Source organism: Mytilus edulis, chromosome 5 (assembly GCF_963676685.1).
Source record: "Mytilus edulis chromosome 5, xbMytEdul2.2, whole genome shotgun sequence".
Classification (NCBI taxonomy): domain Eukaryota; kingdom Metazoa; phylum Mollusca; class Bivalvia; order Mytilida; family Mytilidae; genus Mytilus; species Mytilus edulis.
Window position 1 is genome coordinate 28,170,266 of NC_092348.1, and position 18,657 is coordinate 28,188,922.

General features: G+C 30.8%; 1 protein-coding gene across 1 annotated transcript in view; it reads left to right on the plus strand.

The window, feature by feature from the left end:
- The first annotated feature begins 3,913 nt into the window (after nucleotides 1-3,913).
- Nucleotides 3,914-18,657, plus strand: part of LOC139523359 (sex peptide receptor-like) — a 68,251-nt gene continuing 53,507 nt past the window's right edge. The window contains exon 1 of the mRNA XM_071317270.1: nucleotides 3,914-4,149. The gene's annotated coding sequence lies outside the window, so the exon portion shown is untranslated. The remainder of the gene's footprint in view (nucleotides 4,150-18,657) is intronic.

Below are 18,657 nucleotides of genomic sequence, written 5' to 3' on the forward strand. Positions count from 1 at the left end.
ATACTAACAAACGACAACCACCTTCTCTAAGTGTAATACCACCAAATCATGGTACGTCACATCCGGTTGTATTCGAAAATAGGTCGGACAAAATATTCCCTTGAATTTGACAGTTGTAGGTAATTATTCCTACATTTTATTGCAGTAAAACATTTCTGTTTCATGAACATATGTCTTGGGTATTTCAAATCACCATTATTTTTTTTATTAGGGGTTTCCATTGAATATTTTGTGATTTTGAGGTTACATGGTTACTAAAGCTTGTACACAGGTTAAATAAAAGGAGAGATTTGGTTGATTAACTTCCACTGATGGTTATTTTATTAGACACAATGAAATGTTATGTGAAATATATTCTATAGTACTAGATGTATTATATAAGTCTTTCAAACCTTATTTGTTATCATTAGGTAATGGACTTCTATACCCTTTCCGATTCCGATATGATACAGATACCAGACTGTGAACTAGCAACCATTATTTATAACGAAAATATGTATATAACAGACAGGACATATCATGGTATACAAATGTCCGTCCGTCTATCATCACTCCGTACGATAACTCAAATTTGATTTAACCAATTATCATATTACTTAACCATTAATTAGAGGCAACTGTAGTATACATTGTGTTCAAAAGCCATAAATCAACTGAGAGGAAACATATCTGGGTTACAAACTAATACCGAGGAAACACATCGACTATAAGATGGAAAGAAAAAAAGAGAAAAACTGGAACAATACAAAAAAACAAACGCCAACATACATAGAAACGAACTATTTGATTACAACTGCCATATTTCTGACTTGGTACAGGACGTTTTATGCATATTTTCCAAAATGTCAAAGTACGGTTGAATTTTTTGAACTTATGTCAACTACAAGAAAACCAGTTCGGACGAAACTTTGTTATTTAATAAAAAAAAAATATAAATACTTGTGTGTATACTCCTGACTTGTAACTAATGTAACCTCTCTCACTTGTTTTGTGCATATTGTAAATAGCTTTTGTTGTATTTGTTATCTCTGTACCGATGTAATGCATTGGGTTTCTGAGAATAAAGATATAATATAAGAAAAATGGTAGGTAGAACCTGGTTTAATGGGTAGCCAAACCTCCCGCTTTTTGGAGATGTATAATAATATCACTTAAATATGTACACAACGTGGTAGAGTTACAGCACACACACACGCATGAACATTCATTTCAGTGAAACGAACAAACAAATAATATACAATTCGACCTAACATGCAAACTGCAGAACAACAACTAACATATTCCATCAATGACAGAGATGATTTTATTTTTTTTCTGATTGAATGCTTTCGAAATATCCCATTGTATTCTTGAAACGATTTTAAGATCCACAAAACGAGCGTATCATGCACTCTATGTGTTTTTATTATTTTTATGATAACCCTGAAAAAAATACACCCAAACAAAACATAAGCCTTCACGGCTAGTCTGTTTAAAACCTCAAAATATACCATTAAATAAATTAAATTTTGAAACTCGAATTTATAATTTTTTTTTAAGTATATCGATGTTTAAGTTTCGAAGTCAAATGTTAACTTCTGACGTTGAATTCTGATTAACCTTAACTTTTAAAATAATGATGACATCAGAACAAAGCCCTTTTTAATGAATTACAATTTACATATATTATTTGAATAAATTATCCTGTGTTTCTGTTAGTTCTAATTAAGGAAACGAATGTATCAATTCAGGAATATGACAGTAAACTTGTTTTCCATTCGTTTAATGTGTTTGATTTTGAAAGGATCACCTTACTTCAAATAATTAGAACTTTATACACCGGATTCATGATGACAACTAGATAAAACATAGTTTTCGTAGATTACAACTTGTGTTATCTATAATACTAAAATTACGAGGTCCAATTTGTCAGCCGTCATCACGTAAAAACGACAAATCAAAGAATTCAACTTTATATATAACTAATATAGTACAAAGGTGTAGATTAAAAATTACACCACTCCAGGCCCTTTTGTTTTCCACGTAATTAATATTGCCAATAATTAAGAAGTTCCGGATCGAGTCCGATACCGATACCAATAATATATTCACCTGTTACCTATTACCTTATCTGTACGTTCCGTATCTGACAGGCGCACCACCAAACGGTGTATTCAGGATTAATATGCAATATACACGGGTCATAATCACAGGATTGACACTACTGAATTGTAGTATTTTAATCAGTAAGACTTTCTAAGATAACAATACGAATACTAAACATCTGGACTAAAAATAAGGCGTATAGGTACAGTTTTCAATTTGTTAGCGGGCATGACGTAAAACAGCGAATCAAAGAATTCAACTTTATTTATAACTAATATAGGACAATGCTGTTGATTAAAAAATACTCCATTCCAGGACCTTTTGTTTTCCAAATAATTAATATTACCAATAATTGATAAGTTCCAGTTCGACGGGTTCAAACAGAAAGATTTGAAAACAGAGAAAACTGTGTATCTTATAATCGGCATGACTTTATCAGATGACAATACTAATACTAAAATAAGGCTTGCGCAAAGTTATATACTTTAATTCAGTCACGGACCCGCGATATCACGGGTGTGTTCTAGTACTATTGATAATTGTTGTGTCCTATATCATTTAACAATATAAACACTGCCAACAATTTTATTCCACTAGATGTGAACTTTAACAGTGATGTTTGAGGCCAACATACCTGAACATCCAGAACTTATTAAAACATTTAAGAGCTGATAAACCAAAAAAGGACAAATGTTCAACAAAAGCCGGACAAGGAATCAGCGTTTTGCATGTGGGAGATATATTCCATTATTTAATATTATATCTTAAATATTGAAACAGAAAATATAAAAAAAACTAGCTACTGGGCTGGTGATTCCCTCGGAGACTAAATATCCCCAAGCAGAGGAATAGACTTAGTGGTAGTGTTAAATATAATATTAACAGTATCGATTTTGATGCACCATATCCGTTTTTCTATAATACATTTCTCGTCAGTCATGCGCAAGGCAAAAAAAAACCAACACTTAAAAAAAAAAGCATTGAACGTGTTAAATCTTTAACTTTATCTCTAAAACTTATTATGCTCTTTATGAACTATTGACACCAACATATATATGCTAACAGCTGAACATATGTATAATAACTACTTACATTGCCCTAATTGTATAGTAAAGGTTACATGTCAATCGTTTTTTGAAAGAGTTTTTCATTTTAAAGTATGGAATAATTGTGATAGTCTTCCTACTGATCATTGATTCCACTGAAAGCGAAGTGCATTTATAATATTTTTTAATTACAGTTAAAACTTTGCCCTTTCTAATGCATTATATATAGTATTTTGTATTTGACGTTGGGATTATATATATGTAAAGACTTATTTTTAAATTGCTTCAGTTTATTTCAAGGTATTTCCGCTTGAATATATTTAACAAAGAAATATTGTAAAAATCAATAGTTTTCCATCAAAATCCATTATCAGATAATTTAAATCTTAACATTATCGGATCAAAAACCTGATAATCTAGATTTTAATTGTCTCACTTTCTCCGTCATTTTAATTCACATATTTTTTTTTAATTTCATTTAAAAAAAATCGCATTGAAATTGCAGACTGTAGTCGATAGCATAATAAATTAAAGTATGTTTGTTTATTGTATGGAAGAAATTTACATTATTATTAAAGCTTCAAGCAAGACGTACATGCGTATACCAGATAATTATCTCATACAGAATGTCACTCCATTATACGGAGCGCCATGTAAAACTATAATCCGCTCTAATAACAAATGTTAAATCCTTAAGCAGAGAGAAGCTACCAAACAACAACTTCATCCTACGCAACATAATATATACTGACTTCAAAAGATTCTGGTAGTTTATTAGTTATGGAAACTTTTTCATTGCAGTGTAACGGTAAGCTTCGGCCGACAGGCTGAATAACTGATCGATAACAGCGCCTCACACAGCAGAGCATTCAATAGATTTTGTATATAGCGACTGTCACACCGGTAACTGATCAATGTTAGCGAACATGTTATAATGTACCGGGATTAAAGTAATAATACTGATAAAAGTGATAGAAAAAGAAAGATAAGAGACGTTAAAAGTTATATTTTATGACAGGTAAGTTTTCTTTCGTTTGATTGATTATATGTTGACTTTGAATTATCTGAAAAAGGACATATTACAGAAATTAATTGTAATATTCATATGCGACAATAATATATATTAAAAGAATTACGAAGTAATATAAAATAATAGGAATAACGCTAATTCGTAAAATATTTTTTTGTATTATTTTTTTCTTTTATTTAACACAACTAGATCTGTATTTTGAAAAAAGAAAAAAAAAGAGTAGTTGTTACATTTTCAATCGAAACAATGTTATTACGATTGATATACAATTACTAACATCATTTTGTTTGACCAAAGATCAATTCTGAAGTATGATTTCATCAGTAATCATTATTAATAATAGATGGAAAAGTTCCCTTATCATTTTTTTTATTATTTCATATTTGCACATAGTAATTGTACACAGACTACTTATAACTGCAGAGTTCAATTTGTTTTCTTATTTTTGCTGATTCTTACAAACAATAATAGAATATATAAACAATGCATTACATGAAAAATAACAAAAAAACTTTTCATCCTTCACTTTACAAAATAGAAAAACGAAACAGAGAAAATGCAATTTCTAGATTATGCATATTTCATACAAAACTTCTTGAACAATAACATAACTGTATCGAATTTTCATGTTTTTTGGCATCAAAGTAGATTTAAATTATGTTTGAATTACCATGTTCCGAATCATTGCTAAATCTTTTAAATAACAGATGGTAATATTATCAACCAAGATCTAGGTAGAAACTAAACTACAAGGTGAATGTAACATAACTGAAATTAATAGTTTGACTTAGTTAAACGGAGAGAAATGAAACAGTACCTGTCATATCTAATGTCTGAACAACCACTGATTATTGTAATGTTATGATGGAGAAAAGTCTTCTATTACTAGGTTCGTTCAATGAATGTAAGAAAATATTGCTGTTAGTGCAATCAATAAGGTAATCAATGTTTTCTTTTAATTTTGAAGGTGGTTTCTTACACATCAAAACGTCGTGTAATCAAGATTTATAATTATAAAACGGCAAGTGCTGACCTTTTAAAACGCTCCATTGGTTCAATAAAAATACATTTAAAAGAGTCAAATGTCGTAATATAAAGATTTATAACCAGAAAGGCGAGTATTGTCATTTTAAAACGTTCAATTTTCAATAAAAATTGCATTTTGAAAAAAGTCAAATGTCTTTAATTTTTTTATTTCTTTTGTTTTCGTTTTTTTTTAAATACTTAAATGTGTGTTGTAAAAATCTTCCAAGTTCAGAAATACGAATTGATCAAAATAAACACATTTTCTGCCGAGGCAATTATCTTTTCAAAAGGCTGATTTTTATATATCTTATTTATATTTTCAATTACATATTTATATTTGTTAATATCAGTCACAGGTGGTATGTTACATCTATAAAACCAATTATTTTTTATATTAGTTATTTTTAAGGTTTAACTTACATTGATTAAAAATCATACGGTTTGTAGCCCTATCATTTATAGGTATCATTGCCTTGTCATCAAGACACTTTAACGTGAAAAAAATGTTTCAGCAAATTGCGAAATTTGTTCAAAGTGTATAACAAAATAGCAGATTTCTTAATAACTTATATTCGTATTGAAAATGAAAACTTAAGACCATTTGATATCGTCTAAAAATTATATATCTTTCCTGATTAGTTGGAACTTTCGGAATTTTGAGTCCTCAATACTCTTGATGATTCTTTTGTAGCCGAAACGCGCGTCTAGCGTACAAACCTATAAGCCTTGTATCTTTGATGAGATTCTTTATGAAGTAAAATACGCAATATATTTAGATTACTATGTTGCAAGATTAAAACACAGCAATTACAAAGCTTTAGACATGAGGTTGTTTCGAATGTTTATAATATCGTCATTCCTAAAAGATCTAAATATTCTATCGGTGTTTGTTTGATATTGAACCTATCTTTTGTGTTGAATTGACAAAAATGAATTGTGAGTATCACCTAAAGAAAATAATTTGGTAGTTAAATAAAATAAAGTTTATAACCTCCGTAAATTGCTACCTGATTTCTGGTTTTTATTTTTGTTTTTAGAGAGAATGGTAAAAGTGTGTTCTGTTCTTTCTCAGAATTGTTTTTGACAGATCTACCCTTGATCTATTTTCGGAACAGATTTAGTCAATATACCTTGTAATCTAACTATTGTACTTGTACAACAATGTACTATAAACACCCTAAGTCCTCAAATTGTTCTAGTGTGTTTCAAAAATGTATATTAACCGTTTCAATAATAATCTGCGATGTTATAAATATAAACGAGTTTTAAGGCTGAAGCATTTCGTTGTACAAAGGAAATAATTTTGATAAAAAGAATAATTAACAAACTAAGAAATAACATAGCTAGCATACAAAAACGTATATGTAAATTTGTACGACCTGTAATACCATCTTCGACCTATTGTCTTTAATGGTAGTTTCGTCATAGCTACCATACCACATATTTGTATTTTTGTATAAGATGGGGCATTGACCAGGTAGACAATGAGTTGCACAGGTGAATAAATACAAATACATGCAAAATTCTATAAGCATTATACTAGTACATCATTGAACGGATGAGCTTATTCGAAAAAATATCAACATTCCGTCAATAATATCAAACGACTTTGTCAATGTACCCTCATCTAATATAAAGAGGTATAAAAGCTTTTATCATATCTAGATTTATCGACTTCCTGATTGTTTTCTCGTCTAGAAACACGATTATGAAGTCTGAAACACATTTCCGACACATGAAGGCGAGGAGAAAAACGAGAAATGAAGTGTTCCATTAGCAGGGACAACATTCTCCTTTTAGCTAGTCAAATGCTAGTGCTAATAGAATGTTTGGTTTGCAGGCAGTCAGTTAAAATATTTATTTAATATAATCCCTTTAATATTTGATACTTCTTAATGATAGTATTCGTTCCAATAAATAAAAAACACGCTCTCATCTGCACTTACTCAAGCCATTAATTTTCAGGTGGGTCTTTGTACAAATTATATATAATTTTTTCGCGTCCGGTTATTGAACAGATGTATTATAGATTATTTTACACTTTGTGTTTTTTCCATGAAACTTGATAACACTCGGCGTTTAGACACAATCGTTTTTGACGTTTAACTAATCTGTAAAAGTTACCAGTATAGCTGAAAACGAGGGTTAATAAACACAGCTCATGAAAAACATTAGTAGTGAATCTTTTTTTGTTATAAAACATATTCATTTCAAATATTTCGTTTAACACAACATTTTTTCGGAAGAAATAAATTTGAAAGCTATCCAACAATTAGAAAAAAATATAAAAGAAGAATGCATGTTTTAAAGAAAGTATGCATGTACATGTATAGGGAATCGTGTAATCGATCAGGTATGCAATAATCTAGACACAAATGCAGACATAGAACATATTCCACTTGTTTAATAACAAAAACAAAATTAAAATAAATCAAACAAATATTTCTAATTTTGACAAATTTGATTTCATAGCTTTTAAAACTGCTGAATTTATGAATAATATGTTTACAAAAAATTGAATTGTTTAAAATACTAAGGATGTTCTACCGCAATAATAGATTACTTTAGCTGTATTTGACAAATACTTCGAAATTGATGGTAATAAAATCAATGCTCGTCGATTTCTTCTTCAATTGGGCCTTTTATCGTGTTTTGAAACATCAATGTCGAGCCTTTTTAGACGAAATACGCGTCTGGCGTACACACTTACAAGCCTGCTATCTTTGATAAATTTTATTTTTATAAGGAATTGAGACGTATTTAATTTGATTTAGCCATACCCCACTTTACCTTTCACTTATTGATTTGATCATAATGTGTCTAGATAGTGTATGTCAATATGGTCATCTAAGTCCACCGACCTTTGGTAGGAACACAAATAATTCTAGCCAATCAAATATGGAGTCGACATCACCTGCCACGCGCGAAACTCAAGCGTTTATAGGCAAGTAATACAGTAGTTCGACTGTTTATACCACTCGGTCAACAGTTACCAGTACGTTATTCTCATTTGATTGTTTGTTGGAAATCCATTGTAAGGAACTTGTTAACCAATCACATATTATGCTATCGAATATGTTACCCATAGTACATTTATTTAAAATAAGAGATGTCCCGGATATGAGTGATATCAAATCAGTGTGTACTGTATTGCCTGAAGAGCTCAGTGTCGCTCTTTGTGGCTAATATATTTTTAAGTATTGTGTCGGTTGTCATTCATAAAAATATTAATCATGATTAACGAGGGAAAAATATCCTTAGTGAGCTTCCATTACAGACTCGTCATGTCTTAAAAGATGTTTAAAGTCGTTTTTTGTACAAAATGAGAGAATAAACTGTCTGATTCTTGTATCTAATTTCGCTTAATCTATTGCAAGTAATTTTATTGATAGCCAACAAAGATATCAAGATAATTATAAGAATGTCACGGAAAATGTTAAATTGTAACGATACAAAAATTTAAACGTAAGGAAAAGGGACATGTTATAGATTAAAAAATATTTGAGGAAAATATGCATTTCTAATTCACAAAGATGGTTGAAAATGATTTGAGATCATGTGTACCTATTTCATGACGTCATTCTTTTTATATATGTTAGACTGAATATATTTAAATCAGTAAGACCTTTGTGCCATTACCATCTAAGGAAGATTGCATAGAAATATGTTGTCTTCTTTCACTTGGCAGTAAACTTGTGCTCAACAGGGGTATTAGTTATGGGATGGAGAAACCACGGTAGGAACATGCCAGAATTGAAAATTTCCGATCACTCGCGAAGTAAACTTGGAACAACGTTATAGGGTTCCGCAGGTGCACTGTTGCATTGTTACCTCTCCTGTTAAAACCGTGATAGTAATATGATCTGAAACTCCCTTTTTTCTTTTCTTTTTTTTTGCTTCCATTTTTTTTTTTGATATTTTATCAAGGTCAATAGTTTAAAAAAATGAACATTTGAGGGCATGATTAGATTCCTCCATTTTGCAGTGTCGATTTGCTAACTTAATTATTTATCTCTGCCCGCTCTTCGTCCGGTTCCAACGTCTATATGATTTTATTTGTCCAATCAGTAAATTATGTCTCAAAAAAGATGACATAAATAATTTCCTCTCAGTTATTATCGTCAACATTATGAAGTATTTTCTCGAGTATTTTACACAGTATCTTGTGCCTTTATTTTGTTATCCAGATAATCACTGTATAATATCATAACATCATTCTTATTGATCTATTTTTAGATAATTAAACAAGCCGTTCATTTTCATAATTTATATCTTCCTGCTTGTACCAATTATTACTGACTTAGTGATTTAATCCAACGTGATATTTGAGAATTTTCCAACAGATGTCGTAACGGTCTTAATTAAAAAGATACGCAAATCACATTCTAATATCAGGACCCACTGCAGGGCAGATGGTGAAATTTGATACTATATGTTCTGTGAAAATCTTCATCTTTGTATTGATATTCAAACAGTCCAAATTATTTCAAAGATACAGATGTGTTCAGGGATGTATTTTTTGCGCATCATCTATAAAGATGAAATGAAAATCTTCGAAGAGTTTCATTTGATTTTTTGTTTCCTCTTCAGGCACTTTAATGGGTTTTGTACGATTTGTATGCTTTATTCAAAATATCAAAAGGAAAATCTTCCAATAATTGCTCTTTTCAACAGGTCTACATCATCTTCTTAGCCTAATGGCAATTTTAAGTGTTTGATTATGCATATTGAACAAAAGATAAATAGTTGAAAGAGGAGGAAGAACTGGCAACTCACGATGTCACCTGAGTATACATAATATTATACATCCTTGTGACTAGTTATTTTTATGGGGTCTTATCTCATAAACTTTAAATTCTCTATTTATTCCATTGGTACATGTAAATTATTTGAAGAGCATTTTGATTCGGATTTTTATTGTACGTGTTCTTCTATGCATATCGCTATAATTAAATCCCAACTTCCCGACTTTCCAATATCTTTGAATTGAACGACTCCATCCTTACGTCCCGTAAAAGGGTCCTTCCGCCCTTCGTTTGTTATTCGATTGGATCAGATTTAAAAGAGTCGTATTGAGCATTTAAAAACAACCTTTTCGGAAAAGCTCGGCAATATTTACCGTTACGACTCTTTACATCCGGTATAAGCATTTAACGCTCCCCAAAAACAAAAAAGAAATTGTTGTACATGTATGAGGTGAACTATTCCCAAATATTATGCTTTTTCTACGGGACAAGTAAACTGATTTTGGACTTTTCCCTCAACAAGTCATTTTAATATTTGTTTCGCTAGACACCGACGACGGAAATTGATTTTTTTTTACATTTTCAGACTATTGTAGACCTAAAGTATTTTTTGTAGAAATAAAAGTACACGTTCTTTTATACTTATCAATAAATCATCTACATATGTTATTGACAGAGATTGTCTAGTGGAGGAAACAATTAAAACATGCATAATAAATAACACAATGATACTATAAAACGCATTAAACGCTATTGCATGAAAATTTACCATAAATAGGATACCACATACAACGCTGGCATAACCTCAAGATCATATCGCTACATTTTCCATGCATAAAATAAAATAAAATTGTTCTGTACTAGAAAAAAGACTAATAGGAGGCGTCCAATATTGACAACGTATTGAATATACCTTTCCCATATATAATTCCGTTGCACATTGTATTGTAATAGAGATCCAAATCAAATCAAAGCAACGTATTGAACATACCTTCCCCATGTGATCTATCCATATAAAATATGGCTGCACGTTGTACTGTGATAGAGATTAAAATCAAATCAAAGCAACGTATTGAATATAGTGACTTTTTTATACCCTCCCCACATGATCTGTCGATATATAATATTGCTGCACGTTGTATTGTGATATAGATTTAAATCAAATAAAAGCCCTATTACCAAGATAATATCAATCCCCATTAAACTTATCTGTTATATCTCTAATGGCCATAGTTTGAATTTATTGCAAAATTAACTTTTCTTTGGATTGATAAATGCCTCACGAGAGGGTTCAAAATGGCTTACATCATTATTATCTTGTCAGTAGTTTCACTTTATCATATGCAGATAAAGCTTAGATGAAGATGTGATTGCATCGCATTGCAAGATATACTCGCATGAGTTATGAAGCTTTATAGTCCCAAATTTTTTCTCATATTGTATATTCCTCACGACAGTGTTGCACATTTTTGAACTTGAATGATTCTTTTCCCTAGAGTGAAAGAATGAAAGTTTAGTTTCTATCTCTTACAAACCAATGTATAGTTTGTTTTCATTTCTAAAAGGAAATTTGGTTCTTGTATTTAGATACGCATTTCAGCTTTCAATAAAAACGTGCTTATAACACACTGATCGCATGCTCATGACCACAACATGTTTCATCCTAACAATTGAAAACATGTTTTTTCGAATCTATCCGTATGACGACAGGAGTACGTTTGCTTCAATATGGATAAATACATGTAGTTCACGATCACAAATCAAACATGGAGGCAAATACCCCAAAAGACCCAATACAAGCTGAGAAAACGATACAAGGGAACAAGGCCATCGAAAAACTTTCAATCTATTTATAATCTCGAATTCGGCAACTTGCCTGTACCAAGTCAGAAATATAACAGTTGTTATCTATTCGTTTGATGTGGCTTTTGATTTTGCAAATTGATTATGGACTTTCTGTTTTGAATTCTCCTCAAAGTTCGGTATTTTTATTATTTTGCTTTTAGTATGTTCAATATTTATCAACTGAACTCACGGAGGATTTGCAATTCAGATTTATTCTACACCCATAGCAGAGCTGCTTTTTATCTACATTCTGTGACAAACTCTGTTCGGGTACACGTGTAGACTAATTTGTGTACCAGATCAGAGTTGTTATAGAGTTAGTTTTTTCAGCAAGATATATTTAGCTGTCAGCATTTGGAAATAAAACAAATTCGGTCAGTCATGCCTGTACTCGAGCAGAGTTTAGACAGACGCACATGTCAGTTCATTGTTTTCCTCATTTTTAAAAACATGTTTCTACCTAAATTGCGCATTATTTATTTTGGTTCTTTTTTCTTGTACATGTCATTCAAGTTTTTTTAAGATGAGGCAGCGTAAAGCAACCAAAAATCATTCAATCAACCAAACAAACAAACAAACAAACAAACAAACAAACAAACAAACCCAAGTTAGTTTACTTTTCAACCTTTTTCTGGATCTATTTGACGATGATGTTAATTCGGTTATTAGATGATCTACATAAACATTAAAAATTTAAAAAAAAACCAAAAAAAAAACCACACCGTTGAGAGCTGGAGTGAGTTTATTGGAATTTGAAGTAAAAATATAATGCTCTGGTTGATAGCTGTAAATTTGGTGTGTTAAATTGTAATGTCAATTGGTTGGTGTTTCATGATATCTCTTTTTAAGAATTACCTACGGTTGAAGTTTAGGAATAGAATGGATAATTTTGTTGTCGTTTTTTCTGGTATCTTCAACAATGTAGGCCTCTATAGTACTTTGATTTTATATTCATAAAGGATTATACAATTTAGTTTGCAGAAAAATTAGAATGAAACAACTGTATTCCTAATGGAATAATTTTTGATATACTTTAAAAAAAAAAAGAGCACATTTTCGCTCAACATATTATTTTTTGTATAGCTGCAACAAGAAACAACAAAGCATTTGTTATACGAGAATACAACTTTATGTGACCAAATGAAAGCATTACTGGGAGTTTTATTATAAATTGTCACAATCAATTTGTTTGGTGTTTGGTGTTTGGTGTGCTTTTATACGAATGGAAAATAAACATTTAAATTCATACATTGATTGTTTTGTAGCGTTTTTAGAACTCATTCTTTGATTTATATTTTAAACAAGTTGAAACTTTTTGTTCCTAAAAGCTTTCAGATATGTTTGAAAGCTTAGTAGTTGTTTATTTGCCATTAAAAATCAATTTAAGCACACTTATTATTTTATGCTGTGGAGTTATTTGGTAGATGGCACCTCGACCAGCTAATCCGATTACAGTTTCTGCGTGGTAATAGCTTATCAAATAAAATCAATACCTTTAGTTTTGAAATGAATTTTTATTTCCGTTTGACAGAAACCGTTCAGGATTAGAGCCTTCTAATTCAATCAGATTTACTAATGCAATATGCTAGGAAGAACAAAACAGAATAGAACTAATAACTTATCTTTTTCTATATGTTTGTTTCCTTGATATGGTTTAAAAAGGTTTTTTTTCTAATAAAAAACGATTTGTAATAGAATTATTGACTACGAACTTTGAATTTGGAAGTGATATGTCTTCTTCTTAACATTTTCAAAAGCGGACAATTTGACAAGATCAATATTAAAATATAGCAATCCAATTGGTATTTGAAAAAGAAATAACTCTTTAACCATGATTTTTTTTATGTCATTTGAAAAGAAAAAACAAGATATAAGTGATTCAAATAAAAATACACAACACAGAAGTACATAAACTAAAGCACATGGCATCTTGCAAGACAGAATGTAGGAATGTTACAATTCATAAGATGACTTTCGTACACTTTAGGATATCGCGATAATGAACAAGAACAATAATCGAATGGTCATATTTTAGTAATATCCTACGTTCTTTTGTTTTATGTGACCAAACTTACTATTTGGATTTAGATGCCATAAGATACAGGTTTGTCCTACCATCAAATATAGTTAGTAATTCCTAAAACTGCTGGTTTGCTTTTATTAGCCCCTGGTATGTATGATAAATCTTTTTCAATCTTCCTATAAAATTGATTGTCATCAAAGTTACTACACTTTGGCTTTGAAATTATATCTATACAAGAACTGATAAATCAAATGACATTATGGATAAACCTTCTCGCGCTTGCGATATACGTTTACACAATTTGCATTTCTCAATTAAAAAAAACGGTGTCTGAAAGTGTAAGACATTAAATTTCAGTTGTAAATGAAAAATGCAATTTTGATAACTATTTATTTTGCTCTACGATTTAAAGATCATAACATACAAGCATAAAATTGTTTACGTTATGAGAGAGTTTTTCAATGCGCTAATAACGTTTTCGTTTGTTTTTGATTTGATTAAAGTACATTAAATGTAAAATGCGCAAGGAATACAACTCTATTTTTCATTTCCTCCACAACAGTTATTGATACATTCTAATAGATTTCACACAGTTTTATGTTTTGATATACTTATACTTAAAACAGGAATTATACCCTTTAATTAGCCTCATATACATTATATGTAATTTAGAAGCTATGATTAAAAGGGTTTTGTAATTAGTAATTTCATTTTGCGTTGAATCTCCTGTCTCTTTGCTATTTAGAGTAGATGGAAATCTCTTCAATATACGTGTTAATGAATGTGTTTAACTCCAAGTGTAATGAATAACTTAGGCTCACAAATAGATAATTGCGTGACTGCTATACTTTCAATTTGTATTTGTTATACCTTTAATTACTAAAACAAGGAAGCTTTCGCTAATGCATTGTATGATTCCGCAGACGATCTTGTTGAAATATGTTTTCCCTTCTAGATACTTTGTGTTTATCAAAATTTGTGAATTTGTTGTTGGTTTTATGTTTTTAATGTTGTTCAAATAGATTAATACATCCTGTATTGCATATGCTGTATCTTTAACCTTGTATAATACCTTCTATGTGAAAACAAATCTGTAACAGAGTTTATACTTCATGCTTTTAGATTACGAATCATGTGAACGATCTGTTTACTATAATATAAGTACAGGTTTAACACGAGCCCTAAGTTGCAACTTATTTTAACTTGTCTTTTTCATTTTTAGCCATGGCGTTGTCAGTTTGTTTTAGATTTACAAGTTTGACTGTCCCTTTGGTGTCTTTCGTCCCTCTTTTATACGCAATGGTATCGGTAGAAAATACATATGACAATTTCACTATATGGTTATCAAAAGTACCAGGATTATAATTTTATACGCCAGACGCGCGTTTCCATTTTCATATTTCATCGAGCGTCTCGATGAAGCTTAATCAAAAACCCGTAAAACTTTATCATGAATGCTCTACAGACACGATTAGTTTCCTACAAAATTAATTAAGGAATAAAACGCGCGTTTATATAAAAGAAAATGACTTGAAAAAAGAAGTGCTTATTAAAGAACATGTGAAAAGTAAAATAACAAAAAAAACTGAACTCCGAGGAAAATTAAAAAAAGGATTGTACCTAACCAAAATGCAAAATAAAAGCTCGAAAACACTAAACGAATAAATGACAACAGAAAGTGATATACATTCAAGTAAACTCATCATAGATACCAGGACTAAATTTTGTATATACGCCAGACGCGCGTTTCGTCTACAAAAGACTCATCAGTGACGCTCGAATCCAAAAAAGTTAAAAAGGCCAAATAAAGTACGAAGTTGAAGAGCATTGAGGACCAAAATTCCTAAAAGTTTTGCCAAATCCAGCTCAGGTAATCTATGCCTGAGGTAGAAAAGCCTTTGTTTTTCAAAAATTCTAAATTTTGTAAACAGGTAATTTATAAATATAACCATATCAATGATAATTCATGTCAGCACAAAAAGTGCTGACTACTGGGCTGGTGATGCCCTCGGGGAAATAAATAACAGGTAAATCTCCCTTTCCATCGAATGGCATGGATATATAGTCATGTATATGCAATAACGATTTTTAAATTGCAACGAAATGATTTCAATTTTCCATTTTCATATTTCATCGAGTGTCTCGATGAAGATTAATCAAAAACCCGTAAAACTTTATCATGGATGCTCTACAGACACGATTAGTTTCCTACAAAATTAATTAAGGAATAAAATTTTGTCCTTGGGTGCACTTCAGACTCGATGAGTTTCAATTGGTGCCAATATAATGCCTTTTATATCATTTATTTTTGTTTCACTGTTCTAAAAACAGAATAAAGATCGCACGTTGATTACATTTTTAACTCTCAAACGTAAAATATTATATGGATCATCATATATTTGTTTTCTTACCGACATCAACTTGTTGTTTGACTCCATTTGTTATAGTTTTCTTATTAGTTTGCTGTCAAATTTGATTTTTGCTCTTTGTTTTACGCATCTAACTTTGTAGGGACTTCTTAAGCTCTTTGTATTGTGTTACGTATGAAAGGGGTGTATTATACTGTGTTACGTATGAAAGGGGTGTATTATACTGTGTTACGTATGAAAGGGGTGTATTATACTGTGTTACGTATGAAAGGGGTGTATTATACTGTGTTACGTATGAAAGGGGTGTATTATACTGTGTTACGTATGAAAGGGGTGTATTATACTGTGTTACGTATGAAAGGGGTGTATTATACTGTGTTACGTATGAAAGGGGTGTATTATACTGTGTTACGTATGAAAGGGGTGTATTATACTGCGTTACGAGTGAAATGGGATATGTAGTGTGTTACGAATGAAAGGGGATATATAGTGTGTTACGAATAAAATGGGCTATAAAGTGTGTTACGAATGAAAGGGGTGTATTATACTGTGTTACGAATGAAAGGGGATATATAGTGTGTTATGAAGATAGGGGATATATAATGTGTTACGAATGAAATGGGATATAAAGTGTGTTACGAATGAAAAGGGATATATAGTGTGTTACGAATGACAGAGGATATATAGTGTGTTACGAATGAAAGTGGGTGTATAATGTATGTGTCAATAATAAGTAATACATTTAGACTAAAACAACATAGAACATTTAGAGGATGGTATATCCGACCTTTAAGTATACATACATGTATAAATGACCAAACTATAGTCCATATAAAATCAATACTTAGTATAATGTATAATGTTTATACACAAAATTCATCTTCATCTATAATCTGTTATTTTACTAATACTTACATATTCATTTATCAAACAAATACTATCTGCTGTTATCCTTCTTGTATTATGAACAAACAGTTCTATATAAACCCTTGATTCTTGTCCTAAATATGTATGAACTATTTGCTACTGGACGTTAAGCAACCAACATACAAATAATCAATCATATAACTATTCACATGATACATTTTGTGTTAGCCACTTATGGTGTGTTTGCTTCCAATATCGGTTTCGTAAAAAAAAATGTCCACCACGCAAAGAATGAAAAAACAACATATAATAGTGCCAATTTTAAATTGCTGGACAAATACAGTAGTTGCATATGTACAATGTACATGTACATACACTGTCCGAAAACTTATGGTAACGTTATAATTGTACTCGCTAAGATACCGGTTAAAATCTTGGCGATTCTTGCTTTTCTGCATGCTGATAAAGCTCGTAAAAATAAACAATTTACTAGTTCATATTTCTCTATTTCTATTCGGAGAAGTTAAATGTCAGGGAACTACCCAAAGATAAGAATATCATCAGATTGTTCCTCTTATTACATTAATAAAAAGGGGCATCTCTAAATCATATAATAAGATAAAGACATTGAGTCAAACATGTTCAATTGAATTGAAAATTTGTGTACTTGGTTTAATCTATAATGCATGACGTCACTTCCGCCAGAAAACATTGCATATATATAAAAACCTTTTCATTAATAGAATAAACAGAATGTAAAATTCTAGTGACATTGAATCGATGAATAAATCTTTTTGAAATTAAAAGCACCAGTCGATTGCACGAAACTTCAATATAACATGAAAGTACAATTCGTTGATGAACAAAGAAGAAAAATAGTTCAATGTTTTTTCTTCAAAAGATAACATAGAACTAGATGGGCCTATAGAAATCATATTCTATATCTACTTCGATTAATTGTATAGTACATAGTCCTGGATGAAGGCACTTCATACTTTTTGTATTTTTTGGTTGTTGTTTTTTTTGCAAACGTTTTTTTTTCTTTACAGCTCGTGTTGTTATTTTTTGTTTCCAATTAAAAAAATATATAAATTATAAAAGGAAGATACCAGGTTTATGGTTTAGTCCCCCATAATCGTGTTTGGTTTACAAAAGACCCATCAGTAACGCTGAAAAAACAAATACAGTACGAAGTCTTGGGGGATTAAGGGCCAGCAATTCCGAAAAGGGTTTTACCAAATAAAGCTAAGATAGGTTATTCCTTAGTTTTCGAACAATTCAAAGTGTGTATATCAGTGATAATTCATGTCAACGCAGAGGTGCTGACTACTGGGCTGATGATATCCTCAGGAACCCGAAAAGGACTATTTGACAAAGGATTTAATATATTCAATTGATACATATCTTAGGTTACTGGAACATGCACCCGCAAATCAAATCTGGATCATTGGCTTACATATACAGCTGCCTTCTTAGTCTTTAAAAAAACCGTCGATGTCTTTTAAATTAAGGTTAAAATGTTATGAAGACAACGAGCGAAATAGAAAACTAAATCATGAGATTTCCACGACTCCCGGCTGTCATGCATTATCAATTAAAAAAGTTTAAATCGGCACAGTTG